The sequence below is a fragment of the Coregonus clupeaformis genome, chromosome 3 (assembly GCF_020615455.1).
Source record: "Coregonus clupeaformis isolate EN_2021a chromosome 3, ASM2061545v1, whole genome shotgun sequence".
In the NCBI taxonomy this organism is placed as follows: Eukaryota; Metazoa; Chordata; class Actinopteri; order Salmoniformes; family Salmonidae; genus Coregonus; species Coregonus clupeaformis.
The window spans coordinates 30,403,320-30,416,770 of record NC_059194.1 but is presented as its reverse complement, the minus strand read 5'-3'; positions in this window follow the sequence as shown (position 1 = coordinate 30,416,770).

The window sequence follows — 13,451 nt, the reverse complement described above, 5'->3', positions numbered from 1 at the left end:
TGAGTTAATACTTTTCTAGTTAACTAATTTTCTTTGTATTTGAGTATTGAACGGGAAAAATGCATAGGTCGCTTCGTTATCCAAGATTATCCACATAATTTAAGATATACATCTTGTCATCTGTGGTTTCACATGACGAATACAGTACATTCAAAGAGCCCATGCAAATTCCCACTGACACACAACATTTAACCAAGGTGTTACCATAACTACCAACTCAGACTCATTTGGATAGAAAATTCACTGGACAGAAAAACAGCTATTCAGAGTACTGTACTTCCTGTTTCAGATGAAAACTGTACTTCTTCTGACATCCTGTTACTCCAGCCAGTCGACCGGTCAGTCAGTCTCAATGCTAGAAATTGAGAAACTTAACTCCTCCACCTCTAATGCCTCCTTCCTCAGTCCTTCCTCAGCAGACATAAGCCCCTAGTGTGGTCTTGTCTTTCTACTTCCTAATCGGCATTCCCGGGAACATCGCAGTGATGGTCAACCTTCGCCAAAACCAAGATCTATCCAGTTTGAGCCGGATGCTGATGTTGAACCTGACGGTATCTGATCTACTATGCCTCATCACCCTACCTATATGGATCCACAGCAGTCTCTTCAACTGGGTGCTGGGCCGGGTTGCTTGTAAGTTCCTTACCTATCTGGGCTACTGTAGCATCTACACCAGCTTGTCTACTGTCACACTACTGAGTATCCAGCACTAGAGTCTCTAGAAGTGGTGCTGCTTCTAGAGACTCTCCTGGGATTTGTAGTTCCCTTCTCTATCATGGCCACAGCCTATAACCGCCTCCATCGAAGAGTGAACAAAACAGCTTTCTTCAGGAGCCCCTGGATGACTAGATTAGTGACCAGCATCATTGTGACCTTCTTCATACTATGGACTCCTTTCAATGGCATCAACGTGCTGGAAGTGGCAGCTATATTGGCGAAAGATAAGGCTCTGATAGAGTTTTGTAATGCCAGTTTGAGCATTGTTGGAGCTCTGACCTTCATCAACAGCTGTGTGGATCCATTCCTCTACGCCTTCGCCTCCAGAAACACCAGACAGCCAGAGAACAGTGTGACTCCAGAGTGACACAGTAGTCTCTCATCCACTGTAGATTTCCAGCCACTCTCTTATAGGAACTAATAAAACATCCCCTCTCCTCTGCTCTCCCCTCATACTGCTTGAACTCGTTCCTCTCCCCCGCCTGCATCATGGCTGCGATGGTGTTGGTGACCGACATCCCGATGTAGGGCCCCGTGATGATAGGAACAGCAGACCGCACCTCCAGCACTGTAAGAAAGGAAACACACGCATGCACGCACGCACACACACAAACTATAATGACTGACTTCTCAAAGACTGCAGTTCCATGATTAAGTTCCATGATTATAGTAACGCATGGGCTTCAATATTATCAAACCTGACCCTTCATATTTCAAAATGCCTTCATACTTTTAATGCAGAAAAAACTGATGGCAATTTGCAAATGAGTGGAGGCATCTCAGGTTTTTAACTGAAGAGCTGGTTTTATTGTTGCTGGGGCCTCCCAAGGTAATGCCAAACTGATTCATATGTAGATGACCCTTTGAGCAATTAGGCACACCCACACACACACACACACACACACACACACACACACACACACACACATACACTCACAGCTCCCACAGACTGCTGGGCGGTAGTAAGGTCATTCCACGAAATGAGTGCATTTTGCATCCCTTTTATATTTTAAGTAGAAATTGTGCACAAATATTGCATGAAAACAATGTTATATTAAATGAAGTGCCTTAATTTGAATAAAGACTTGCTAAAGTTCCCTCTGTGCACCCTCTGTGACTTCTAGGAAGATTTTAACCCACGTAACCCAAGTTTTCACCATCATTGTAAAGCCCTAGTTATTATGATGTTTTTTTATTTATTTAATGTGATTAGTGATTATTTTTAAGAAAACAAAAACAAACTGTCCCTCATTTTAAGGTCAACTCTGTTAAGTAAATTGAACTCTCGTTGTAATACGATGAAACTATTCCTTTTAAAATATTCAAAAGAAACATTGAACAACTTATATCCAAACCATAGGGTAAGAGCAGGTGAGCTGGTTCTACTCATTTTGGCAATTTCTGGTGTTTTTTTGTGGAACGCTGAGCGGGTTGAGCATAACACGTCAACCCTGTTACCAATAGATAGACAGGATAGAAATGTTTAAACAAGTACACATTTTTGTGAAGCTTGCATTCAATTTTCCCTCCCTGTCGCACACAGCTAGTTTACATTCCCCCTCTCACAAGGGGATTCATGATTTAAAAGGAAATCGTCACTGTTACTGTCAACCCTGTTACTTTACTTGGCACTTAGGCCTACTATTGTCATTTTTTTATTTAACCTATTGAGATGGGAGAAAATTTTTTATTAAGTTGAACATGTGCTCTTCATGACAGAATGTTACACTATGGTGAAACAAATGTTTTTTTCGACCAAGTTACTGTAAGGGTTGGTGTGAGGTGTGACCCAGGTGCGGTGCAGGATAGACAGTAGGCAGTAGGCAGAGATGGTGAAACAAGGATCTTTACTGGTGGTCCCGAAGCCAGGATACAAATGCCTACAGGGCCTTAGATGCCTAAGGTTGTCAGAGGATGACACCAAGTGGGTCGCTCCGGAACTGCGACCCCCTCCTGTAACAAGTTACACTACTCAATATGCACCCCATTGGTAGAATGACCCAGTAATTGCCCATAATTCCCCTCTCATGTTCTCTCTGAGATTGGCTGCTGAGACAGATACGGTCCTAGCATACTGATATGCCGTGCCCACTGGTCACATACACACAGTGAATGAGAGGTCTCTGTGGATAACCCCTATTAGCAGCAGACAGTTCATACCCCCGAGACTCACTGTTAAGAAAAACTGACAATGATGAGAGAGGAGAATAGGTCAACCACTTTGTTTCAAGTTCAAAAGCATGTTGTTGTCACTTGTCCCTTTGATCCTATTCAGTCAATTGTTCGGATATACAAGCCATGTTTTCACTCTCATACAGACACCAAGAAGAAGAGAACCACACACACACACACACACACACACACACAAACATAATCTCTCTCTATCAGTACTCACATCCAGAGGAGACAAGGCTGACGATGATGGAGGTGGATGTGGAGGAGCTCTGGACTGGTACAGTGACTAGTATCCCCACCATCAGCCTGGCTAATGGGTTAGGCAGCACTGCATTGTCCTTGAAGATATCCCCCGCTATTTTACCTTCAGTAACACACATACAGGACATATTACCCCAGGTCAAAAGACAGAGTTTCCACCTAGTTCAAAGTACTATAGTATAAACAGCATTTGACTTACAGTACCCTATCCAAAAAAGTACCATGTCATGAATCAGTTTGTCGTTACCTTGGGACTATCAGGTTCTATCTGCGCAAAGCATAGTTCTGAGATATTGAGCATCAAAGTTTTCACATCTCAGGACTGTTTTGTAGTGAATTCATATTTCATAACCCATTAAGGTCATCGCCTTAATAAGTCCCTAAAGTGCAGAGTACATATACTGTAGTCAACAGGTTTCAACAGGTTTCAACTGGTTTCCTCCTCATAGTCATCAAAATGGACAAGTCAGTATATCTGACTAGACACGTCCAGAGAGGACAGACAGTGTAACCCATCCACTAGTTATGGTGGGACAGAAAATCAGTCATTAACTAATTAATAACCCCCCTGGAGGGACAGTTAAGTCTAATCTACTCACCGCCAGCCAGCTGGAACACTGAACTCAGTTTGTATAAAGAACAGACGAGGATGAGGAAGAGGAGGAGGAGGAGGAGGAAGAGGACGAGAGGAGGAGGAGGAGGAGGAAGAGGAGGAGGAGGAGGAGAGGAGGAGGATTGTGGAGAAGTTGATAAAGAGTTCTCTCATTCTGCTAGGAATAAGCTCTATGTCAGGTTCTGTAGTGGTGGCTGATCAAAACAAGCAGAGAGAAACACTACAGAGTCAGACAACAAAAGAACAAGAAAGAAAAAGATAGAAAGAAGGAACGCATTATTACAATGTTTCTTCCTGAAGAACAAACCAACATTTGACGTAGTTTATAAATGGTTTCATTTTCACCAGATAAGGCAGCAATGTCATGACTGGCTACTAGGACATCTCAAGGCTTATCCCCCACATTCAATCTATGACATGGTCCGTTGTATGAGAGTACAGTCGTGGTCCAAAGTTTTGAGAATGACACAAGTATCGGTCTTCACAAAGTTTGCTGCTTCAGTGTTTTTAGATGTTACTATGGTATACTGAAAATAATTACAAGCATTCCATAAGTGTCAAAGGCTTTTTTTGATAATTACATTAAGTTTCTGCAAAGAGTCAATATTTGCAGTGTTGACCCTTCTTTTTCAAGACCTCTGCAATCCGCCCTGGCATGCTGTCAATTAACTTCTGAGCCACATCCTGACTGATGGCAGCCGATTCTTGCATAATCAATGCTTGGAGTTTGTCAGAATTTGTGGGTTTTTGTTTGTCCACCCGCCTCTTGAGGATCGACCACAAGTTCTCAATGGGATTAAGGTCTGGGGAGTTTCCTGGCCATGGACCCAAAATGTCAATGTTTTGTTCCCCGAGCCACTTAGTTATCACTTTTGCCTTATGGCAAAGTGCTCCATCATGCTAGAAAAGGCTTTGTTCGTCACCAAACTGTTCTTGGATGGTTGGGAGAAGTTGCTCTCGGCGGATGTGTTGGTACCATTCTTTATTCATGCCTGTGTTCTTAGGCAAAATTGTGAGTGAGCCCACTCCCTTGGCTGAGAAGCAACCCCACACATGAATGGTCTCAGGATGCTTTACTGTTGGCATGACACAGGACTGATGGTAGCGCTCACCTTGTCTTCTCCGGACAAGCTTTTTTCTGGATATCCCAAACAATTGGAAAGGGGATTCATCAGAGAAAAGGACTTTATCCCAGTCCTCAGCAGTCCAATTCCTGTACCTTTTGCAGAATATCAGTCTGTCCCTGATGTTTTTCCTGGAGAGAAGTTGCTTCCTCACTGCCCTTCTTGACACCAGGCCATCATTCAAAAATATGTGCCTCACTGTGCGTGCAGATGCACTCACACCTGCCTGCTGCCATTCCTGAGCAAGCTCTGCACTGGTGGTGCCCCGATCCCGCAGCTGAATCAACTTTACGAGACGGTCCTGGTGCTTGCTGGACTTTCTTGGGCGCCCTGAAGCCATCTTCACAACAATTGAACCTCTCTCCCTGAAGTTCTTGATTATCCGATAAATGGTTGATTTAGGTGCAATCTTACTAGCAGCAATATCCTTGCCTGTGAAGCCCTTTTTGTGCAAAGCAATGATGACAGCACATGTTTCCTTGCAGGTAACCATGGTTAACAGAGGAAGAACAATGATTTCAAGCACCACCCTCCTTTTAAAGCTTCCAGTCTGTTATTCTAACTCAATCAGCATGACAGAGTGATCTCCAGCCTTGTCCTCGTCAACAATGTCACCTGTGTTAACGAGAGAAAAAATCAACACCAACTTTAATTCCAGACATTAAACTGCAGTACTGTTCACTTATCAGACAGTCATGGAACAGGGACAAACACTGGCCTTACATAACCCTGTCTGCTTTCACTGTGTGCATCCTTTCACCAGCTGGCAAGAGCGACAGACACGATGGCGGGCAATTAAATGTGAACAAAGGCAGGCTGCATTTTATTAATTGACAGCTGTCCTTGATGTAAGGGGTCAAAAGTAATCTGCACCTAGACAGGACTGGAGATACACTTGTTTTGTAGACTTCATCCCTATCAGTCAAGGCCTTGTCAGATGAAGAGAACATCAATGTCCTCAGAAATATCACTGTCCTCGTTTTCCCCCTCTAAACTCCAGAAGGAAAAAAAAGTTCCTGTGCTAATGCTTGTCAAACAGTCAGCCTTTCTTCCAAGGTGTCTCGTTCTCTCTGTAGGTGAATGCTTTTTTCATGTCTAAACTGACGCTTTAGATGGTTTTCAGATTGGGGACACCTGTGGAGGCCACTAATGCGTTCATAAAAGCCTAGTCATTGTTTTAGTGATGATAGCACTCTGGTGTTCTGTGTCATCTTTTTGGTTGGAATGTGCAGAATGGAGCTGTTATCTGAGTGTGGTAATTTGTACCAACAGAGCTGAAAGTAAGAGTAGGCTAATTCTGTATATAGATCTACAGAAAGAACTGAGTGTAACTCTGAAATCCTTTAAGTGTTAATGTGTGGTGTGTGTGTGTATGCATGTATGTGTGTGTGTTGTGTGTGTGTGTTCTGGTTGATGTCTTTTCAGAGAGATCGGTCAAAATTGTATGATGGGCTGATTGCTTATCAGGTGGAATAAATTCCTGTGTCCAATTTCGGAATATGACAGAATCCGGGTGTGATGTCCTTTTTTGTTTTTCTAGAAGAGTGCAAAGTAATGTTTATTTAGGTTGGGGGGGGAGTTTCAGTTTTTCCATGGATAAAAAGACAGTCTTCTTTGGTTTAACTGAGAACTTGTATACAAGCCTCATGTGTGTAAAGACACAGATTTTCTCTCTTTTATAGATTATTCTAAAGACCTGTGTAAACACCTAAGTCTTATTTTTGCTAGACTCTGTTTTATTTTGTATCATGTATTCATGCACACTGCATTTGCTTGAGTGCTAATCCATTAGTTGATTTGAGTAAATGCATTCCTTGTTTATAGAGCAACTCTTTGATTGACTATACGTTCATAATTTAATATTTGTAAATCCTAAATTGTCTAGTTATTTATACTACACATAGCATATGCTTGGGTTCCACCTTGACATCCCTGATCTACTTGACTCAATAAATGAATACTAGAACATTGGTAGCCAGGATTAGCTATTTGTATCTAGCGTCTTAATAACGGTGCAAGATAAACACATGTTCATTATAGTCATACTGAGTCAGTGATGCAATGATTCGCTATCTTGCTAGATCCTCCAGAGACTCACAGGGCCTGTTGCATTTATTCACATGATAACGGAGTCAGATTGATAAATTACATTTTTTATTATTTAACACAATTCTTCCTGAACTGTATGCATACTTTGTATTTGTAGTTATTATGGATCCCCATTAGCTGCTGCCAAGGCACCAGCTACTCTTCCTGGGGTCCAGCAAAATTAAAGCAGAATTTGCCATTTTAAAAACATTACAATACATTCACAGATTTCACAACACACTGTGTGCCCTCAGGCACCTACTCCACCACTACCACATATCTACAGTACAAAATTCATGTGTACATGTGTGTATAGTGCGTATGTTATCGTGTGTGTGTGTATGCATGTGTCTGTGCCTATGTTTGTGTTGCTTCACAGTCCCCACTGTTCCATAAGGTGTATTTTAATCTGTTTTTCTAATCTAATTTTACTGCTTGCATCAGCTACTTGATGTGGAATAGAGTTTCATGTAGTCATGGCTCTATGTAGTACTATGCGCCTCCCATAGTCTGTTCTGGACTTGGGGACTGTGAGGAGACCTCTTGTGGCATGTCTTGTGGGGTATGCATGGGTGTCCGAGCTGTGCGCCAGTAGTTCAATCAGACACTTCAGTGCATTCAACATGTCAATACCTCTCATAAATACAAGTAGTGATGAAGTCAATCTCTCCTCCACTTTGAGCCAGGAGAGATTGACATGCATATTATTAATATTAGCTCTCTGTGTGCATCCAAGGGACAGCTGTGCTGCCCTGTTCTGAGATTTTTGGTTCAAACCACCGTGTATTTGTGAGACGCGGTGTGGGTTTATGGATGATCTCCGCATGTGTAGTTCCCAACGTAAAGCATGGAGGAGGAGGTGTTATGGTGTGGGGGTGCTTTGCTGGTGACACTGTCTGTGATTTATTTAGAATTCAAGGCACACTTAACCAGCATGGCTACCACAGCATTCTGCAGCGATACGCCATCCCATCTGGTTTGGGCTTAGTGGGACTATCATTTGTTTTTCAACAGGACAATGACCCAACACACCTCCAGGTTGTGTAAGGGCTATTTGACCAAGAAGGAGAGTGATGGAGTGCTGCATCAGAAGACCTGGCCTCCACAATCACCAGACCTCAACTCAATTGAAATGGTTTGGGATGAGTAAGACCGCAGAGTGAAGGAAAAGTAGCCAACAAGTGCTCAGCATATGTGGGAACTCCTTCAAGACTGTTGGAAAAACATTCCAGGTGAAGCTGGTTGAGAGAATGCGAAGAGTGTGCAAAGCTGTCATCAAGGCAAAGGGTGGCTATTTGAAGAATCTCAAATATAAAATATATTTTCATTTGTTTAACACTTTTTTGGTTACTACATGATTCCATATGTGTTATTTCATAGTTGTGATGTCTTCACTATTATTCAACAATGTAAAAAAAAAATTTTTAATAAAGAAAACCCTTTGAATGAGTAGGTGTGTCCAAACTTTTGACTGGTACTGTAAGTTTTTCCAGCAGCAGACTATGATCGATAATGTCAAAAGCCACACTGAAGTCTAACAAAACAGGCCTTCTATGAGAAATATATATAGGTTTTCTTGAAGCACAGAAAATGCCCTTGAGCCAAATATTAATAATCAATCACTAAGCAACTGTCACCAACTTCATGATGGATGACATGTTTATACAGCCTTATTTACTCACCGATAAAATTGTATCATAATTTAATAATCTGTGCAAAGCATGTAATGTCATAAGGATAAAAGTTAGATAGCTTCAAAATGCAGGGTTTACATGCATGGTAAGTAATCTGATTACCATTATCCTCAGTTAAAAGACTTACTTCAGGGTTTATCATAATATGATACTATCATATCACCACATCGATTTTATAAATAGATCTTACCTTAGTTTTTCCCTTAGCTTTATTGTTCCTTTGATAAAGTGTATACTCCCAAAGAAGATACTCTATGTAAGGAAAACTTGATACCAGACTTATTATTTAACAACTGACTGATTGAAAAGGGACACCACATTTCTTACTGATTAACTGTTCACATCAATTGGGCTCACATTGTTAACCAAAAACAACAATTGAGAACATTAATATCACATTAATGACACATCAACTGAGGTATTCAAGATAGTAGTTTCTATTAAATTGACCCATCTTCTTTTTTTTTTTTTTTTTTTTTTAGGGGGTAGATTAGCTTTAATATTTCAGATAGATTGTAACTTCCATCAATGTAATTGTCTGCATCATTTCCAATCCCCCATATGTTTTTTTTTCTCGCAAAATATATATATATATATATATATATATATATATATATATATACAGTGGGGAAAAAAGTATTTAGTCAGCCACCAATTGTGCAAGTTCTCCCACGTAAAAAGATGAGAGAGGCCTGTAATTTTCATCATAGGTACACGTCAACTATGACAGACAAATTGAGGAAAAAAAATCCAGAAAATCACATTGTAGGATTTTTAATGAATTTATTTGCAAATGATGGTGGAAAATAAGTATTTGGTCACCTACAAACAAGCAAGATTTCTGGCTCTCACAGACCTGTAACTTCTTCTTTAAGAGGCTCCTCTGTCCTCCACTCGTTACCTGTATTAATGGCACCTGTTTGAACTTGTTATCAGTATAAAAGACACCTGTCCACAACCTCAAACAGTCACACTCCAAACTCCACTATGGCCAAGACCAAAGAGCTGTCAAAGGACACCAGAAACAAAATTGTAGACCTGCACCAGGCTGGGAAGACTGAATCTACAATAGGTAAGCAGCTTGGTTTGAAGAAATCAACTGTGGGAGCAATTATTAGGAAATGGAAGACATAAAAGACCACTGATAATCTCCCTCGATCTGGGGCTCCACGCAAGATCTCACCCCGTGGGGTCAAAATGATCACAAGAACGGTGAGCAAAAATCCCAGAACCACACCTAGTGAATGACCTGCAGAGAGCTGGGACCAAAGTAACAAAGCCTACCATCAGTAACACACTACGCCACCAGGGACTCAAATCCTGCAGTGCCAGACGTGTCCCCCTGCTTAAGCCAGTACATGTCCAGGCCTGTCTGAAGTTTGCTAGAGTGCATTTGGATGATCCAGAAGAGGATTGGGAGAATGTCATATGGTCAGATGAAACCAAAATAAAACTTTTTGGTAAAAACTCAACTCGTCGTGTTTGGAGGACAAAGAATGCTGAGTTGCATCCAAAGAACACCATATCTACTGTGAAGCATGGGGGTGGAAACATCATGCTTTGGGGCTGTTTTTCTGCAAAGGGACCAGGACGACTGATCCGTGTAAAGGAAAGAATGAATGGGGCCATGTATCGTGAGATTTTGAGTGAAAACCTCCTTCCATCAGCAAGGGCATTGAAGATGAAACGTGGCTGGGTCTTTCAGCATGACAATGATCCCAAACACACCGCCCGGGCAACGAAGGAGTGGCTTCGTAAGAAGCATTTCAAGGTCCTGGAGTGGCCTAGCCAGTCTCCAGATCTCAACCCCATAGAAAATCTTTGGAGGGAGTTGAAAGTCCGTGTTGCCCAGCGACAGCCCCAAAACATCACTGCTCTAGAGATCTGCATGGAGGAATGGGCCAAAATACCAGCAACAGTGTGTGAAAACCTTGTGAAGACTTACAGAAAACATTTGACCTGTGTTATTGCCAACAAAGGGTATATAACAAAGTATTGAGAAACTTTTGTTATTGACCAAATACTTATTTTTTTCCACCATAATTTGCAAATAAATTCATAAAAAATCCTACAATGTGATTTTCTGGAATTTTTTTTCTCATTTTGTCTGTCATAGTTGACGTGTACCTATGATGAAAATTACAGGCCTCTCTCATCTTTTTAAGTGGGAGAACTTGCACAATTGGTGGCTGACTAAATACTTTTTTTCCCCACTGTATCTAGATCCTCTATGAGGCTGTGGATGGATTCAAGTTGTGGATTTAAAAGAAAACATGAATCATCAGCGTACAATTACACCTTTGTTTTTAAGCCCTGGATTTCTAATCCCTTTATTATTGTTAGATCTGATTTTAATAGCTAACATCTCGATGGCAATAATAAATAGATATGCCGATAGTGGACAACCTTGTTTCACTCCTCTTGACAGTTAAAAACTTTCTGAGAAATAGCCATTATTTACTATTTTACACCTAGGGTTACTATACGTGATTTTAACCCAATTTATAAGAGATTGTCCAAAATTGAAACGCTCCAGGCATTTATAAACAGTGGGGAGAACAAGTATTTGATACACTGCCGATTTTGCAGATTTTCCTACTTACAAAGCATGTAGAGGTCTGTAATTTTTATCATAGGTACACTTCAACTGTGAGAGACGGAATCTACAACAAAAATCCAGAAAATCACATTGTATGATTTTTAAGTAATTAATTTGCATTTTATTGCATGACATAAGTATTTGATACATCAGAAAAGCAGAACTTAATATTTTGGTACAGAAACCTTTGTTTGCAATTACAGAGATCATACGTTTCCTGTAGGTCTTGACCAGGTTTGCACACACTGCAGCAGGGATTTTGGCCCACTCCTCCATACAGACCTTCTCCAGATCCTTCAGGTCGCTGGGCAATACAGACTTTCAGCTCCCTCCAAAGATGTTCAATTGGGTTCAGGTCTGGAGACTGGCTAGGCCACTCCAGGACCTTGAGATGCTTCTTACGGAGCCACTCCTTAGTTGCCCTGGCTGTGTGTTTCGGGTCGTTGTCATGCTGGAAGAGCCAGCCACGACCCATCTTCAGTGCTCTTACTGAGGGAAGGAGGTTGTTGGCCAAGATCTCGCGATACATGGCCCCATCCATCCTCCCCTCAATACGGTGCAGTTGTCCTGTCCCCTTTGCAGAAAAGCATCCCCAAAGAATGATGTTTCCACCTCCATGCTTCACGGTTGGGATGGTGTTCTTGGGGTTGTACTCATCCTTCTTCTTCCTCCAAACACAGTGAGTGGAGTTTAGACCAAAAAGCTTTATTTTTGTCTCATCAGACCACATGACCTTCTCCCATTCCTCCTCTGGATCATCCAGATGGTCATTGGCAAACTTCAGATGGGCCTAGACATGCGCTGGCTTGAGCAGGGGGACCTTGCGTGCGCTGCAGGATTTTAATCCATGACGGCGTAGTGTGTTACTAATGGTTTTCTTTGAGACTGTGGTCCCAGCTCTCTTCAGGTCATTGACCAGGTCCTGCCGTGTAGTTCTGGGCTGATCCCTCACCTTCCTCATGATCATTGATGCCCCACGAGGTGAGATCTTGCAAGGAGCCCCAGACCGAGGGTGATTGACCGTCATCTTGAACTTCTTCCATTTTCTAATAATTGCGCCAACAGTTGTTGCCTTCTCACCAAGCTGCTTGCCTATTGTCCTGTAGCCCATCCCAGCCTTGTGCAGGTCTACAATTGTATCCCTGATATCCTTACACAGCTCTCTGGTCTTGGCCATTGTGGAGAGGTTGGAGTCTGTTTGATGAGTGTGTGGACAGGTGTCTTTTATACGGGTAACGAGTTCAAACAGGTGCAGTTAATACAGGTAATGAGTGGAGAACAGGAGGGCTTCATAAAGAAAAACTAACAGGTCTGTGAGAGCCGGAATTCTTCCTGGTTGGTAGGTGATCAAATACTTATGTCATGCAATAAAATGCAAATTAATTACTTAAAAATCATACAATGTGATTTTCTGGATTTTTGTTTTAGACTCCGTCTCTCACAGTTGAAGTGTACCTATGACAAAAATTACAGACCTCTACATGCTTTGTAAGTAGGAAAACCTGCAAAATCGGCAGTGTATCAAATACTTGTTCTCCCCACTGTATATCTATAGCTATTTAAAAATATATATCCATTCAAATATCTTATTTTCCATAATTATCGATTAATATGCGTAATAATGTTGGCAGTTTAGGCGTAGGATTTTAACCTATAACCCGGATTGCCATTGTATTACATTACATTTTTGACAAGCAATTATTATTTTGTTCCTTTGATAAAGTGTATACTCCCAAAGAAGATACTCTATGTAAGGAAAACTTGATACCAGACTTATTATTTAACAACTGACTGTTTGAAAAGGGACACCACATTTCTTACTGATTAACTGTTCACATCATTTGGGCTCACATTGTTAACCAAAAACAACAATTGAGAACATTAATATCAGGATAGTAGTTTCTATTAAATTGACCCATCTTAGTTTCTATCATGGTTAAGCTGAGGTGTTTGTTCAATAGGTCATCATTTAATTTAGCCTCTGAGTGTAGATTAGAAACTGAATGAGATGAAGGTTTTTGTATTTGATTAATAACACGTTATTTGCTTCTTAAAGCAGGGGAAATATGACATCTAGTAGTTAGAAAACTGTAATATTATAGTTTTCTCCATTACTGCCGGTCCTCAGTGTAATTCAAGGTGAGGTTTTCTCCACATTATGAATATAGGAGGCACAATGC